The 17920-nt window shown below is 33.5% G+C and overlaps 1 protein-coding gene and 1 long non-coding RNA gene across 2 annotated transcripts in view; one reads left to right on the top strand and one right to left on the bottom strand.

Annotated features, from left to right (window-relative positions):
• LOC145662598 (venom carboxylesterase-6-like) overlaps window positions 1–17920 on the bottom strand; it is a 159259-nt gene that overhangs the window by 87541 nt on the left and 53798 nt on the right. The window lies entirely within an intron of this gene.
• On the top strand, window positions 566–10349 carry LOC145662037 (uncharacterized). The gene is made up of 2 exons (XR_014126956.1): window positions 566–631; window positions 9249–10349. It is a non-coding gene; the product is annotated as an uncharacterized LOC145662037 (long non-coding RNA).

The following is a 17920-nucleotide window of genomic DNA, read 5'->3' as shown; positions in this document are numbered from 1 at the left end:
TGACAAGGAAATATCAAACGCAACGTACTGCGGACATCATATAAAACGCTAAAAATTGTAACGAAAACAATTGTAAGAATAGCAATAAACTTGGCTTTTGTTTCACTTGAATTATTTTTCTGTATATCAAGTATTTTAGCACTTCATTCTAAAATAATGAAGTTTATTTATTAGTAGTAAGATTACATAATGTAACAGCCAAAAATTGTGAACAATAATCTGTCAACACATCAAAATTGCATTATCAAGTCCCTCCCCAACCAACAAACCTGTCTAGCCCGAGCTTGTTCTTGAAATTTTTCGCGTAGCTTCCGGATTTGCTTTATTCAATTTGGACGTGCTTTAATTTGTGACTAAGCATGGGAATTTACATTTACCTATATCATTTTGTCCAATTTAATGACATCTATCAATAGGTATGTTTTATCTTTAGACAAAAGAATTTCCGTTAAAAGCTTAAAAATTTTGCATAATTAACAATATCCTTATTTTTAAATGTCTATTGTTAATTTTAGGCTACTATTTCGTAACTATCGTTATTAATTTGTCAAGAATTAAATTATCAAAGCAATTATATATTTCCTCTGAAGAACTAATTTCTCCATAAAATGGGAAGAAGTCTTAGTTTCAGGTAAACATTACTATCATTTATCTATATCTTCGAAAGATGCCAATTATTTATAGATGAACTGGAAAAAAGTAGGAAATACTTATACCATAATTTCGAAACTATCTGAAATCGCATAGTCAGCAATAAAATACGGTAGACTTTCTTCAAATCTGATTTGTAAAACGATAAAATGCCATTTACTTAAGTTTATGATTTATTCTTTAATTTCATGCTTTATATCTTAAAAGGTATGTGTTGAAATTATTTGTTTACTGTCTTGTTAAATGTTGTCAGGTATCTAGGAATTACTTTTTATGTTTCTCAACAAATAGTTTGAACTCCTTTCCAGAATTTCTTTCTGTCTTGAATTAATGATTTTCCAGTCTGTAACACATGAAATACAAATACCAAAAAAATAGCGTATTTGGATTGCAATCAAAAATTATTCTATCATTCCCCTTTATTGGCATTGAAAAATATTTCAATAATCATGAATTGTCATATTAAAATGTTTATTCATAATTTTAATGTGTTTGAGTTTTTAAACTATTATTTCTACCTATTTTATCTTTTATGATAATAGAAATTATGACCGAATAGAAAATGGACTCAAACTACTACTAAGGACTTTTAAGGACAACATTGAGGTTTCTTAACTATTATAGAAGTCATTACTTTTTGCATACAGAAAATAACGTTCCGATTAAAAGTTTTCGATTATTTTATAACAAATGGAAAACACAAACTCCTGCAATTACAAATGGGTCTAGTTCGTTAGCTGGTATAATGAGGCGCATTGTTATGAAAGTAGTTCGGCGACGTCAGTGTGTTATGTTAATTTAGAATCGTTCAACACGGTCAAATCTGTATTATAACAGTAATGATATAGTTACTCTGTGTGTGATGAGGGAGTTAGAGGGAGCTTGCCCCCCTCAATATCTAAACTACTTACTACTTATATTAAGTCTTGTCTTATCAATGTCTACTGTTTTACTTGCTCCTATTTTGTGGGAATGTTTTGTTGTTCAGTAAATATACACTCTGCGAGAAAAAAACTTTTTACTAGTTTGCATTTAAACTTGTTTCTGTTAAAAGAAATTCAATATAAAGGTTAGTTTTGTGCTTATTAACCTCCTTTTCCCAGATGGGTGTCTATTTGAGAATAAGTTGTGCACCCTAGGTTTGTGGTAAATGTGACCACATAAATGCATGTACTAAATGCACATGTACTAAAAGCAATAAATTATTCGAACTCAAAGCATTCACTAGCAGTGAAAATGGCAACACTTTCCGAAACTTCTTGCCGTAATGTTTCGGTTTGGAGCCTGAAAGAAAACAGAATTTAGCAAAAGCAATAGTTTAAGTCAATTTTCTGAAGGTTGAAGAAAAAGGATTCACTAAGTAAAACAATATTTTTCATTCACACCACAGACGACTAAAAATTATAAAAAAAATTCTATTGAAACAAATATACTAGTAGTTATTGATGCACCTCATCAAAAAATCCTGGATCCGGCGCTAATATATATATAGACTTTAAAAGACATTAACAAGGAAGAATAACACAGTGCCGGTACCGCTAGGGACATGGCATTTTAGGAGAAAGCTTCTGTAGCGGACATTACACATAAGATATTCAGATTTTCCTTCTTGTGTTAACCGATCGCAAGAATTACTACCGTTTTGTGAAAAAGTAGGAAATTAGATGCTTTTCAGTTTATTTTTCTCAGATTATTCTAATTACTGCGTTGTCATGTAGAAATATAATTTTACTTTTCCATTCTGATTCACGAGATGAACTAATGATGAAGTGGGCTTCTAAGAAGCAAGTGTATTTTCTGGATAATGACAGTTAATAGTCCTTACTGTATGATACCGGTACGTCTAAAAAGAAAGAAGAATTACATATTCCTGAAACTGTCGCACAGTAAATACAGGACATTTTACAATACTATTAGCGTTTACAGGGGAAAAATATCCACAAATAAGACAAATATCAATTGGTACATCTCATTGGACTGAACGAAATGATATAGGGCGAGTGCAAATCGTGATGCGTAATTTGTAAGAAAATAGAAAAAAAACTTTTTTTTTTTACAAAACTAAGAAAATGATATTGTACGATAATCATGCCATCTGTTAAAGATGAAACTGATGTTGACGCTGATTCTGAACTGAAACTGATGCTTTATATTCTCTTGAAGTTTTCACTATTAAACTAACAGAGATGACAATATGCAGTATAGTTAATGAGAAATAAGCCTAATTTATGATTAATGCTTAAACTGTAATCCCTTGCTTAACTACAACATTGTCTAAAGATGAAGCATTCAGTGCCGAATCTCGAAGGTAAACACTGGGAGGGGGCGCATCCAGAATCCAGACTATGGCAGGTACGGTATATAATGAGTTTACTATAAACTTTCAAAAATACATAAATAATAGCTTAAATTATTTTTGACACTCAAAAAATTGGAGGGGCTTGGGCTCCACATGCTCCGGGCTAGATCCGCCACTGGAGACATTACTACTCGATAGATGAAATCGAACTAAAGATCAAGTAAGATATTTGAGGGTATATTCTCGTTTGCAGTCTTCGAGAAAATCCAGAAATAAATTTTATGGCACGCAAAAGTATGTATTTCGTTGCCAAAAATAATTTATAACTTTTATACAATGTTAAGTATCACATTATATCTGTTGTTATTTATCCTCTTCTAACGATGACACACACTCCTAACAGTGACACATACCCATAACAGGAACCCATATACTACTTGTACATTTTTCTGAAAAAATCACGTTACTTTCCTGGAATATATACCTGAAATTATTAATACGTGTATCTTATAAATCTTTCTTGGTAATAACGTTTGAAGGCGTGTTTAAGATTGGTTAATCTGAAGTTACAGCTATATTATTGGCATATTGCGGTTATCATCTGTAATAAGATTAAAACATAACTTTTGTTTGAAGTATCTTTATTTCAGAGATGGCGATAGTGAGAAATGAACGCAATGTGGAAATGAATAAAGTGGGAGGAAATGGGAGAACCCCGAGAAAACCCATGCACACGGTGTTTGTCTCCCACAAAGCTCACTTCACGCAAGCTTGGATCAAACCATAAACCCCATGCACCAGAGATAAACGCTCTTCCACTGAGTCACCGCAGCCCCATCTATAAATAACATAAGACTCCTCCGATTAATTGGAATAGTATCCTTCCAATATTTGTATAAATTCAGGATGCCCTCTCAATATCTGTACTTCCGTCCCTTTCGTACAGTCGGCCCATTTCTGTACAGACATGAATTACTGTAACCTGTTTTATGCCTAATAATTTTGAGAAACAGCTCCATTAAATCGTTAAAACGTCTTAGAACATTGCAAGCTCCTTTTTCGCATACTTTGATGGTTTTTTATAGATGAAGAAAGATATTTACGTAATTATCTCATGGGACACACAATGATTCTTTGGTAGAACACTCGCCTTGCGTGCTAGGAGTTCTATCTCGTGCTAAGCGAGTTTGTAATGGACAACAACGTTTTCTTGGAATTCTGATGTTTCCTTCTACGTTCTCATTCGTGTTGCCACGTTTTGCCTAATCCTCGTTTCGCCTAACCAATTATCTGACACTTTTATGACAGATAAATGATAAGATTTCAGTCCGCCATTTTAGGCGAAAAAAGGATCCTCGTTTGGCCTAATCCTCGTTACGCCTAAAATGGCGGACAATAAAAAAAATCACGGAAATTCAAGTAGAGGGAAATTACAAAAGAAAATTCCCTAGGAAGAAATGCAAATTTTTAAATTAATATTGATATTATATTAGCCCGCGGTCAATATTTTCAAGCAGTTAGGATTAGTAGAACTCCTTTATGTATTTACCATGTCCGTATATATAATGCGTGTGTGTGTGTCTGTATGAGAGAGAGAGTGAGTCCGCTCGGGAGACAAAAATATCACTACTATGCAATAAGGATGTTAGATTCACTATTATGCACACCAGTTAAATTTGATTGTATCATTCGTGTCTTCAACTCCGGATTATCCTTAACTAGTATCGTTAAAATTTGTTCAATTTTTACATCATCTCCGAGACGTAGCAATCTTAATCAGAGACTTATGCTATGGACGTTCCGGCAGTATGTCAAACGAGTGAAATTTGAATTCAAAAGTTATAATTTCACCAATGCAAATAATTTTAAAAAACTAGTTGATTAAGTGCTTTGAGAAAATTTAAGTTGTACTGTATTGGGACGACAAAACTATAAATGAAGCAGAGACGTGCGGTATAAAAAACTGCTAGAGTATGAAGAATATTTGTTTATCTTGAGCTTCTTTCAGATGTGTTCCTGCACATCTGACCTTAATGTACTTCAGAACATTCTGCAATAAAAAATACAAATGTTGAAAGTAGTGGAACAGCTTTGTAGTCATTTCCTGCATTCGAATTTCTAAAATTTGAGCAAATACTGTACTGGGAAATATTCCAGTATTATGTGAAATTCACTTGCTACAACAAAAAAAATCTATAACGGAACATCATAGTGCTAAATAATTACACAAATAGCAGATATGTTTGAATGGAATGAAATACCATTTACAAGTGCACGTTACAAATTTTGTGTAAGGGTTATCTTGGGCTTCATGCGTTTCCTTCCACATTCTTCACCCCACCAGTTTCGTTCATTGTCATCATCACCGCCTCTCTTAGCCTTGGAGCAAAAAAATGAGATTTAAACAAAAGAAAAAATAAAATATTACGCTTATTTTCAATAGTGAATTCTCAGAAATGTTGAAAGGAAAATGAGAAACCTATTTTTTTTTTTTTTAGAATGAACGTTACTTTTATTTCCCAAAATTTTATGTAAAATGAGTAACTAAAAAATAAAGTTTGCATTTAAAGTAAACAAGTAAAACACAACTTAGTATTTCAGTCATCTAACATTCTAAATGAATGCATTACAACATAGCATTAAAATAAGAAACTACGGTAACTAACTCTATGGCTTATGGAACCCGAAGGTTCAATGCCGCGTTCACAAAAGCTCTCCACCGACCTCTATCCTTAGCCAACTGAATCCAGTTTCTACTTTGTATTCCTATTTCTGCGAGATCCATCTTAATATTGTTCTCCCATCTGCGCCTAGGTCTTCCTAATGGTCGTTTTCCGATTGGTCTTCCAGTCAAGACTTTGAAAGCGTTTCTACTTTCAACCATCCTAGCTACATGACCTGCCCACCTAAGCCTCCTAGACTTGATGACCCTAACAATGGTTGGTAAACCATATAAATTATGTAGTTCCTTCATAACCTAAGTTACGAGGTTTCCGCCATTCCCCATTTCCGTTCTTCTTGGGCCCAAATATTCGTCTCAGGATCTTGTTTTCAAATACTTTCTGTCTATGTTCTTCTCTCAGAGTAAGCGACCATGTTTTGCAACCATATAGAACATAGGTATGATTGTCGTTTTATATATTTTAAGCTTCAAATTCCTCGACAGAATTCGCGACGACAAGAGATTTTGAACTGAATAATAACACGAATTCCCTACTTTTAATCGCATTTAATTTCTTCGTGAATATGATTTTCCTCTGTTAATATTGATCCTAGATATTTGAAGTTATCCACTTTATCAAAAGTATTATTTAATAATTTAAGGCATCCAAAATTTGTCGTATTACGGTCCGGACGCATTTCCATGTATTTAGTTTTATCTGCATTTACTTCTAAACCCACGTTCCTGCAAGCGTTTAATAAGATCTCTGCATTTCTTTGTATTGTTCTCCTATCATCCCCTATTAAATTTACATAATCAGTATATGCCATAACCTGGAGAATACCGTTCAACTTTAGGCCCTGGCTGTTATCTTTGATTTTCCCTATAGCGTATTCCAGAACAAAAGTTGAATGGTAATGGCAAAAACCATCTCCTTGATTCAGGCCACTTTTAACGTGAAAGCTCGTGGACAAAAACTTTCCTACCCGGACTTCACTTCGGGATTAATTTAAACATGCATCCAAATAAGAAAATAAAAAGTAGTATCATCAGTAATTGTTACTATTGCTTTTAAAACAATATTATTTTAAATAACAATTTATACAATAACAATATATAACAAATCTTTTTCATAGGTCCTAAGAACAATAAATTAAGATTTCTATAAATATAAGGATTATTTATAGAAAAGTAAAAGGACAGTTACTTGAATACATGATAGGACACGCCTGAAAGATGTAAACAAATACTTGCTTCTGATTGGCCAAAACTGGAAATTGTAAACAAATCCTTATCTGTGATTGTGCGAATGCCTGTCCACGATATTTGAAGGGAATGCCTAAGAATACTTATATATATATATATATATATATTTTTTTATACAATTTTATTTCCTTAACAGATTTTCAATAGCTATTTGCTAATGGTTACTTAGAATTCAAATATATTTTCATTTTTTCTTTGTTAGTAATACATTGAAATCTTTAAGTTTTACGTCTCACGGTTATGCCGGTTAGGCTAAAGGAGACGGTAATGATGAGAGATGAGTGAAATGGTGGAGAACCCGGAGAAAACCCACGAGCACCACAAAGTCCACACGGCGCGAGCTGGGATCGAACCAGGGACCCCAAGCACAGGAGGTGAACACTCTACCACTAAGCCACCGCACCCCCACATTGAGATATTTGGATTGTGGAATTATGCAAAGATCACTTGCCAGTAGAGCGGTTTGTCCAAATCACTCATTTCAATCACAGTTGTCCATTTTTATGAGCTAATTTAGATATATCTTGTCAGATCTAGCTCGAAACTTTTCAAATTTCATATTAATTAAAATAATATAGAATCACAATAGGATCTCTTATAATGGATTAACAGTTTTAAAAAAAGCATTGGAATTGGAATGAAATCCTCTGAAAAACCAGCAAACCTACAATAACAATGGTTCCGTATACTTCTGCATCCACATTAGTGCGAAACAGAAATATAAAATCCATATTTTCGTAATACTCATGCAAACTATATTTCCTTTAAGATGCTTATTAGCAGTACAATTGACAATATCAGATATTTGGAAACAAACTGCAAACTAAAACACCCACCTTTAAACGAAATTAATAATAGGGAATAAAGTATGTGTAACTTGTTTTTTTTTTTTTTTTTTCTCATCTGAAATATAGCCACTATAGATGCTGTGAGGGCGTTAAGTTTAAATGAAAGATATATCGAAGTTAATGTTCTCAAAATGGAAAGAAAAAATAACCATAACACAAATGTCGAAGCATTTTCCCTAAAGCAAATGCTCGTACTACAAATTAGTTTTGGAGAAATAAAATATTTCTCAATTCTTTATATAGTAGGGAATAATCTTTAGAAATTTACCTCCAGTCTTACTTCCGCGAATTTTTTTATAGTCCACCATTTTAGGCAAAACGAGGATTAGGCCAAACGAGGATTCTTATTTCGCCTAAAATGGCGGACACAAATCTTATTATTCATCTGCCATAAAAATGTCAGATAATTGGTTAGGCGAAACGAGGATTAGGCCAAACGATGCAAGATCGTTCTCATTCTACCAATACTTTTATCATTATTCGTTTCCATTAATCATGTCTCTTTTAGTCTTCAGGGCATACCCATCTCATATTAAACTAGATATTTTATTCATTACCTATTAGTAATTTTATTTCTTAGCCTGTTTAATGTTTTATCTTTCCTCAAGTCATCTCAAGTAAAAGTCACAACAGACTCCCCGCCTTCCAAGTATTTTGCATACGAGCGCAGTGTCCCGCCTGTTTTGAGTATGCCAATCTTACAATCAGCAAGATGCTTGCTAATCTCTTAATTACGAACATCAGCATTGTTCCTAAGCTTACACATTGAGTTCTCTATCATTCCACAAAAGTCCTGAATGGCACACAATTCCAGAAACATCTTTAAGGTGTTTGCAGTTCTTCCCAATCTGGAGGTCTGCAAATGCACATGAGTTTGTGAAATTGCTTCCATTATTATTATTATCCACTAAATATTTTAATAAAATTTTGTTTTTGTAGATCTGATACACCACATACCGCGATTGTGTGTGAGATGAAATCTGAAAATCATTTACAGCGAAAGCAACGACACTAATGATTTTACAAATTTTGACTTTGATTTTCTTCCCATAACAAGAGTTATAAGTAACAAGCATATACTTTGCCAATACACATTTGACACCAAAAGCTAGTACGAAATAAGAATTTCAAAACACACACACAAATACTTCGAGTCTCTTCCTCGTGGCTAAGAGGTTAGCGTACATGGCTTTGGATTTGTAGAAACGAGTTCGATTCCCGACGGAAGCTTATGTGGTTTGGGTCGCACGTTAAGCTGTAGGTCCGTGTCTGATATAGTCTCGTTCCTGAAAGGGACGCTAAAATGAAAATTAAATCAATACAAATACTTCGAACAAATATTGTTTCCAAAATAAACGATATCAACATAATCGACTCATATAGAGGTATTTAGAGAACTACATTCAATAATTGAAATGTATATTGGAAACTCAATTAACCCCAGTTTCATTTGCAAATTAATTTTAACCTTCTTACAAAAAGTCGTTTACATGTTAACTTACATACATCGTTATTGTTTCAGGTTAACTGACGAAGATAAATCTATAGAAGAATTTATGACTACTAACATCATAAAAGCTGAACTTCCAAGACGATGTGACTTCCTTCATGACTCCACAAGACCTAACAAATATCAAGAAATCAGCTTTTTCAAGTATAGAATCGCAACAAACTTCTGTAAATGAATTAAAAAAATATCTACAACATGAAATGAAATGTGAAATGTTGTTCTTAGGTGAAGTGGAATCTCGAGAGGGAGAATAGAGGAGGTCCTGGCCCCAAAAATGTTGAAAATCCAAATTTCAAAATTAGAATTACATTTAACTCTGCATGTAATGGAACAAAGAAGTCCTGTCAACTACGATACAGAACTATATTCTATGTTTATCCTACGGAGGAGCACTTCTGAGGGGAGGAGATGAGGACGCCTTGAACCACAACAGCAAACAAAGTTTACAGTTTAAGAGATGTAATTGCGAAGGGGAGGAAGTATGAAACACAAAAACTGAAGATTTTAAGAACCTTTACAGAATATACTAAGATGAGAGGTGATCCCGAAAGGAAGGAAGAAGAAGCCCCGGACCACAGTCAGCAAATTAGGTTTCCCTCTCAGAAAATTTAAAGGCAGATAGAGCAACATCTGAAGACTTCAAGTGCCTGGTTAAATTACCTCATATTTCCAGGTGAGGTGTGGTCCCGGGGGAGGGAAGAAGGATGCCCTGGGCCACCACAGCAAAGCAAGTTAACAGATTACAAGACATAATTTCTCAGGAGAGAAAGCAAGAGATGTAAAAATTGATTATGAAGAACCAGAACATAAGCACGTGAGAAGTGATCACGGAAGAAGAGAGAACATCCCCCACAACAAACAGCAAATCAGGGTTCCCTCGCACACGATATAAAAACTCATAGCGTAACATGTGGAGACTTGAAGTGCCTGGTGAACTTATCTCATATGTCCATGTGAGGAGTAGTCCCAGGGGAGAGGAGGAGGTTGCCCTGGGCCACCATGGTAAATCAAGCTTATAGATTCTAAGATGTAATTTCGAAGCAGAGCGAACAGGAAGTGCAAGCCTATAGTGCATGTCTCATTCGCCCCAGTAAGGAACAGTCTGAAAATAGAGAAGGGGACTAAGTCTGAAATTTTTGTAAATAATGTATATAGTATGTAATTATGTATATATTAATTGTATTATATATATATATAAAGTGATTGTAAATATTTGTATTATATGTAAATAAGCTTTATGCAAATATCTATATACCTTGTAAATATTTTCATTGAATGTAAATAATAGTAAATACATTTGTACATATGTAAATATATAAGGTGTAAATATTAATTGTATTATATGTATAAAGTGATTGTAAATATTTGTAATATATTTAAACACACTTGTACATATGTAAATATATAAGTTGTAAATATTTCCATTATATGTCAATAAAATTGTAAATATGTATATATATATATATATATATATATATATATATATATATATATATATATATATATATATATATATATATATATACATTTTTCGTTTTATTTGTTAAATTATATGTAAAGAGCAACTTAAAATTTCTGTACTTCCCGAGTTTGTAAAAGATGATAAGGTTGAAATTGAAAAAATAAAATGGAATTCTAGTTGTGAAGGCGCGTGAATAAAGGTATTTAGTGCCTTTTGTATTAACGACTCCAAAAGTGCATTACCAACTGTAATTCTCCCTTTCCTGAAATAGCAGGTAACCCAAAAAGCTTGATCCTTGAGAAGGCCGAGAATTCGAAATGCGTTGGACCAAACCTCAATTTTGTCACAAATATATCAGTGTAGCAAACTGCAAATAAGAGAATAAAATAAATTGTTAAGAATGACGATTTTATTATTGTGAGGGCAATGGATGACATATAAAGTTACAAAATGATCTTACTTAAGCAGGTCAAACAAGATGAATGGTAAGAAATAGATATCAGAGAAACGCAGTTTCTTTCCTTCTTCAAAAAGACTCGTAAAAAAAGAAAAAAAGGTTACATAATGTAAAGGTTTAAAATAAATGCCTAACAGCACAACAACAAACATCCACAAGAAACGGAGAGACACACAGACTAAAAGACACCATTAGCGTAGCAGAATTGCGGGCGTCCTTGCAAGATAAAGAGACGGGACCCTACTTATAAACAAAATTTTATTATTATTATTATTATTATTATTATTATTATTATTATTATTATTATTATTATTATTATTATTATTATTATTATTATTATTATTATTAAAAACTTTCCCTTTTCAAAATCTATCACTCTGCCTAAGAGCATGTCTGCATATAGCAGTCCTGTGCGCCCTTTTTTTTTTTTCAATGACCGGTCTCAAAAGCCAAAGGCCAAAAACTACGAGAAAGAGAAACAAAAGGCTTTCTTATTATAAATTCTAGGCCAAAGTTTAAAGCACTTGTTTTTTACAGGTGCTCTTTTCTTTCTTTTTCGGGAAGAGAAAGTTTTGGCACTAAGAAATTACAGTATATAATGTTGCAAAATTGCAAGTGGATTTATTTACATTGCAATTTGTAGTAATAAAGAAAGTGTCATTAGAAGACATTATTGTAAAAATTAAGTTGTATTACGTAATCTATCGCAAGACTTAAGGTCCCCTTTTACCTCACTGTCCCTGGAAGATGGATATCGAAAATTTAGGATACGGAATATAGTTGAATCAAAAATCAAAATCTAAATGTATTCTTCCGTTTCTATGCCTAACATTAAGGGGGAAGGGGTGAACCCAAACAAACATTTTAAGCCAAAGAATTCTTAAAATAGAAGTAATTATACTACCCCCTTAATAGGAAACTATCACTATAATTTATCTTTTACCTCAGTTTCTGATTGTCATCAGAAATCAGCGGCAGTACACATAATTTACATAGTATAGCAATATACTTTATAATTTTTCACAACTAAGCAAATCTGAAGATGAAATTCTTGTGATAATAAAATAGAATGTTCTACAAAATAATCATAATGCATTGTCCTTATTTCTGTTAGTAATTTTGACACACTCAAAACTACAAGAATAATAGAACTAGAAATGAGAGATTTAAATCCCATTTTCTCTCACACAAAATGATGTCCGCATTTTGCTGAGATTGTCATTTCTTTAAATATACTAGATGAACCTGCGCTCTCTACACAGTGCATCATTCGCATATGAGCATAAATCTCCTTATCGTTCCTCACAACATGTACTCCCATGCGCAAAAAAAATTGCGCGTATACTGTAACTCACGATTTTCCGTATTTATTCCTTTTTCCTTACGTTTATGGGTAAAATTGAGTTATTAGTATGTGGAGATAATAGAGAGCAATGCATCTAAGGAGATATTTCCAAAAAATATAATAAAATAATAAAAATATAAACAAAATTATGCTCGGTTTTGTGTATACTGGCAACGATGATTTTTTCAGTAGTACAGCACGATTGCGGAGGGAATTCAGTAGGGAAGTCGAGGAGATGGATCAAGGAACTGGATACTGAACTAAGATGTTGCATTTATTGGTTAAAACGTAGTGTGTAGATTGCCTGCCAAATATAAATTAGCTTCTGTAACTAAGATGTCGTACGAAAATATAGAATTAAACAGAAAAACTCTTATGTTAAGGTTCGAAGCGATACGCACTATGGTTATGAAGATTATTTCTTAAGAAAAAAGAAGAAACACAACGTAGCCTCTGTGGTTAGGTGGATAGAGTGGCGGACTCGTGGATATTTTATTATTTTGACACCACATCGAATCCCATTTTATCCCATCCCATTTTTTTTAACAAAACATTATTAGAAGTGTATAACTTTGATGTTAATAAGAACCGAAACAGTATAATAAGGAAATAACTTATTGATAGTATCCTTTAATCGACGTATTTATTCAGTATTAGAATACGTGTACTATTGCCAACAGTTATTGTTTTCAGTTTATGGTCTTGTATGTTACCTGCCCGTTCTTGAACAGCAGACAACTCACTTCGGATTTGTGTGTCAAGAACAGGAAAAATAACATACGCGACCTTGACAGTCTTCCCAAGTTTACCCCTTGTTATATCGACATGACGTTACATCGAATGATGCTTGTTGTCGTGAAAAAAAGGAAGAAAGGAAAAAGCTGATGTCAAATTATCGTTTGTGTGTGTGTGTGTGTGCTTGTGTTTTTTTCTTTTTAGAGTATTGACTTTCTCCCTCTCTCTTTTTTTTTCATATCCACAATTGCAAGAAATTATGACCGACCTTTGTAGGTTTATTGGGAATAGGACGATTTATTTTGGATTGCTAACAGACGACATTTTTTTTTAACCATTTGCTTTAAACTTTGGCTTTGTGGCTCTTAGCACCCACAAAAGGTCATTATAAACTGTATAAGCAGTTCCCGTTTTCACTGGCCGCTGAAAAGATATTGGGGAAGAGAAAAGTGCTTGCCGTAAAGATAATGAATAAAAAAAATAAAACAAATAATTTATAAATCTTTATAATACACTGTAAAGTTACGAGCGATTACGGCTAAGAATTTAACGTGAGATTAAAATTACGAGTATTATGTATTATGATTAAACGAATAATATACAATAAGTAAACTACAAGCAAATTGTATATTTAACAACCTGAGTGCTTAAAAACAATTACTTTATTTTTAATTTTTATTTTTTTAAAATTATTTACTTTGATTAGATGGCCTTTTTGATTTATAGGAATGTTTTTTTTTTTAATTTTATTTATAATTTGCGCTAACGGCAACGAATGAGAGTAGGGGATAATTTATATAACACTTGCGTTTTATTATGCACTGCACAAGGAGGGTGGAGATTAAGTCAGCCGCAACTTTTTACTTTTGGGCTTTTTTTTACTGAAACTTGGTTTTCTGTAAAAGTCAAAAACTAATTTGAGTGTTATGCTTATATTTACTAAATTCTAACGATGACAAAAACACGATTTCAAAATGCAATCATAAGTCGGTGTAAGGAATGTTTTCGTTGAACAAAGCTAAATTATACAGATCTATGTATGCGGAACACGAATATTTCCAAAAGATAGCATGAATATGAACGATAATCATACCATATTTCTACATTATATAGTAGCTTGAAAAACTGATATTAAAATGATATAACAAACAGTCATAAGCTTTTTTTCTAGCACGGCAACACATTAAACTTAACTCATTAAATTTTGGGAATTACAAATTATCACCTTACGTGTCGTTGTATTCCTATTCGTTTTCACGTTCGAGCGACGAAAGAAGAAATTGTAGTAATAGTGATAAAAATCGAATTCGAGATTTCAATGAATTCAAGTTTCACGCCCCCACATATCGAAAAAGTAATTTTGATGTCTGTCCATCTGTTCGTCCGTCGGTTCGTCACGCTTTTTCATGTATTCAAATAGAGGCCATACTGTTCGACGTATCTGGACCGAATTCTAGACATGAAGTTTTTATAACACTTTAAAAAAACTAACTAACTATATGGCATATGGAACCCGGAGGTTCAATGCCGCGTTCACAAAAGCTCTCCACTGACTTCTATTCTTAGCTAACTGCATCCAGTTTCTACTTTGTATTCCAATCTCTGCGAGATCCATCTTAATATTGTCCTCCCATCTGCGCCTAGGTCTTCCTAATGGTCGTTTTCCGATTGGTCTTCCAGTCAAGACTTTGAAAGCATTTCTACTTTCTTCCATTCTAGCTACATGACCCGCCCACCTAAACCTCCTAGACTTGACGACCCTAACAATGTTGGGTAGATCATATAAATTGTGTAGTTCCTCGTTATGAAGTTTCCGCCATTCCCCATTCCCGTTCCTCTTGGGTCCGAATATTCGTCTCAGGATCTTGTTCTCAAATACTTTCAGTCTATGTTCTTCCCTCAGAGTAAGTGACCATGTTTCGCAGCCATACAGAACAACAGGCATAATAATCGTTTTGTATATTTTAAGCTTCAAATTCCTCGACAGAATTCGCGACAACAAGATATTTTGAACCGAATAGTAACACGAATTCCCTGCTTTTAGTCGACATTTAATTTCTTCGTGAATATCATTTCCCTCTCTTAATATTGATCCTAGATATTTGAAACTATCCACTTTACCAAAAGTATTATTTAATATTTTAACGCATCCATAATTTGCTGTATTCCGGTCCCGACGCACTTCCATGTATTTAGTTTTCTCTGCATTTACTTCTAAACCCATGTCCCTGCAAGAGTTTAATAAGATCTCTGCGTTTCTTTCTATTGTTCTCCTATCATCCCCTATTAAATTTACATCATCAGCATATTCCATAACCTGGTCAATACCGTTCAACTCTAGGCCCTGGTTGCTATCTTTGATTTTCCTTATAGCGTATTCCAGAACGAAGTTAAATAATAATGGCGACAACGCATCTCCTTGTTTCAGGCCATTTTCGACGTGAAAGCTCGTGGACAAAAATTTTCCTACCCGGACTTTACTTTGGGATTCATTTAAACATATCTTAATTAATCTAATTAGCTTTCTCGGTATTCCAAGTTCTGTAAGGACGTTGTATAATGTTTCTCTCCTAACCGAGTCGTACGCCTTTCTAAAATCAATAAATAGTCGATGTACCGGGGTATTGTATTCCCACTTTTTTTCGAGTATTTGGCGAATGGTAAATATTTGGTCGATAGTTGATCGATTTCGTCTAAATCCGCACTGATAATCTCCAATAATTTTATCTGCGTATGGGGTCAGCCTTGCTAACAGAATATTTGAAAGGATTTTATAGGATGTTGATAGAAGAGAAATGCCTCGATAATTATTACAGTTTTGTCGCCTTTCTAGTAAATTGGAACAATGATTGATTCTTTCCACTCTTGTGGCAATTCTTCCTTGTTCCATATAAGGAGAATGAGTTTGTGTATCTTGTTCCACAATTTTTCGCCCCCGGCTAAAATTAACTCAGCCGGAATTTCATCTACACCCGGAGATTTGTGTTCATAACACTATCGTTTCGAATTCTATATCCTCCGACACCTAAAAATAAGGGTAGTTTGCTGAAGGATGAAAATTTAAAATCATTAAATTGTCTCAAAAACGGCTGTAAAGATTTTGTTTGTATTTTTACAAATATAGTATGAATCATTGCTCTGAAAAAATACGTAAGGTGTAATTTACTGTATGGGATGCATTTTTTGAACAATTTTCTCAATCACATTTTATAAATAAATGTATCATTAATAACCTGACAATATGACACAACTCGTTCGTCCTGTAAACATTCAGAAGAGGTAGTTTAGCCTACTCTTCGACGATTTTCCCATTAACGCCTGACCCAATTTTGTTCATATTTCATAAATAAATGTTGCATAAATAACCTAACGATATGGTATAATTCCATCATCCTAAAAAGCTAGAAGTGGTATATTACTTTTCGGAGCAAGTTTTACCCTACGATTTTGTCCATAATTACTCTGGCAATTTTGTTCGTATTTCATAAATAGCATAACTCGTTTGTCCTGAAAAGATATACAAGGGATATTTTATTCTTGGGGATGACTTTTTTAACGATTTTCTCAGAAAGTACTCAAACGCTTTTGCTCATAGTTCACATACAATTATCTGCTTAATAATTCTAATGTATGGCATAAGTTATTTCTAACAGAAATATGACGAATGGGTACTTTACTTTTGGACGTAAGTTCCTTCGAACAAAGTTTTCTAAAACACATTATTTTATTCGCATTTCCCAAATAAATGTTTCAGTAATAGCTGCAGCCTAACACGAGTCAGTTTAAGAAATTCGAGCGAGAAAATTCAGTGCGTTTCATCCGTACCCATTCTTAAATATATTTTTAAATGTTACACCCAATCACAATTTTCCTAAGAAAATTGAAACTTCTTTTTAAATGTGCCTTGCTGTGGCAAAATGGTTCAAGTGCATTGGTTCTGGATTTGATTCCCGGTGAGAGCTAGTGTATTTTTATCCAACGTTAAGGAATAGGTGCAAAGAGAAAAGTGTTTAAACAAGTCTAACCAAGCTAATGAATAATACAAAGAAATAATAAAATATTACGAAATTCTAGAAGAAACGTTGTTAATATTAGATATTTGCGTGTAAAAGTCCAACCTATGACTGTCAACTCCAAAGGTAAGAAAGTGAAACATCCAATACCAGGTTAATCAGTGGTCTCTAGTTAAAGCTATCCTACTAGGAAGTGATTGAGATACCAAAAAATATTGTAATCGCTGGGAGACATGTTAGGAGAATACATTGGGTGAGAGAGTTTAATACGGGAACTCATGAACAGTCTCTGCACCTTCGTTTAGTATTGAAGTGCGTAGGTCTATATAGGTTTGCATTGAAATGAGCATTAATGCACAACATCTGTTGAACATTACGGGGAGCTTGCGGACAGGTTTGCAGTACATTTTACGGGGTTCGATATTGTAACGATCCTAGCAAACTCCTCAGCCTTTCCGCACTGTACTCTATAAATTAAATTCGTGCTTAATTAAAACTATGTGTTTAAATTTAACACTGTTAACCGTTAATACCTGTGCACAACGGGCAACAATCTGCCAGTAATTCTTTATTTTTGCCCTTTGTTTTTAGCGCCATAAATGTCTTTGTTCATAAATTTCTTTGTCTATGGTTTTGCATATACGTAGCGTGGACATTAAATTTTGACTTCTA

This window comes from Thermobia domestica, chromosome 10, assembly GCF_964235325.1.
Source record: "Thermobia domestica chromosome 10, izTheDome1.hap1.1, whole genome shotgun sequence".
NCBI classification, from domain to species: Eukaryota; Metazoa; Arthropoda; class Insecta; order Zygentoma; family Lepismatidae; genus Thermobia; species Thermobia domestica.
Note: the sequence above shows the minus strand (reverse complement) of the source record. Positions and strands in the feature narration are given on the sequence as shown.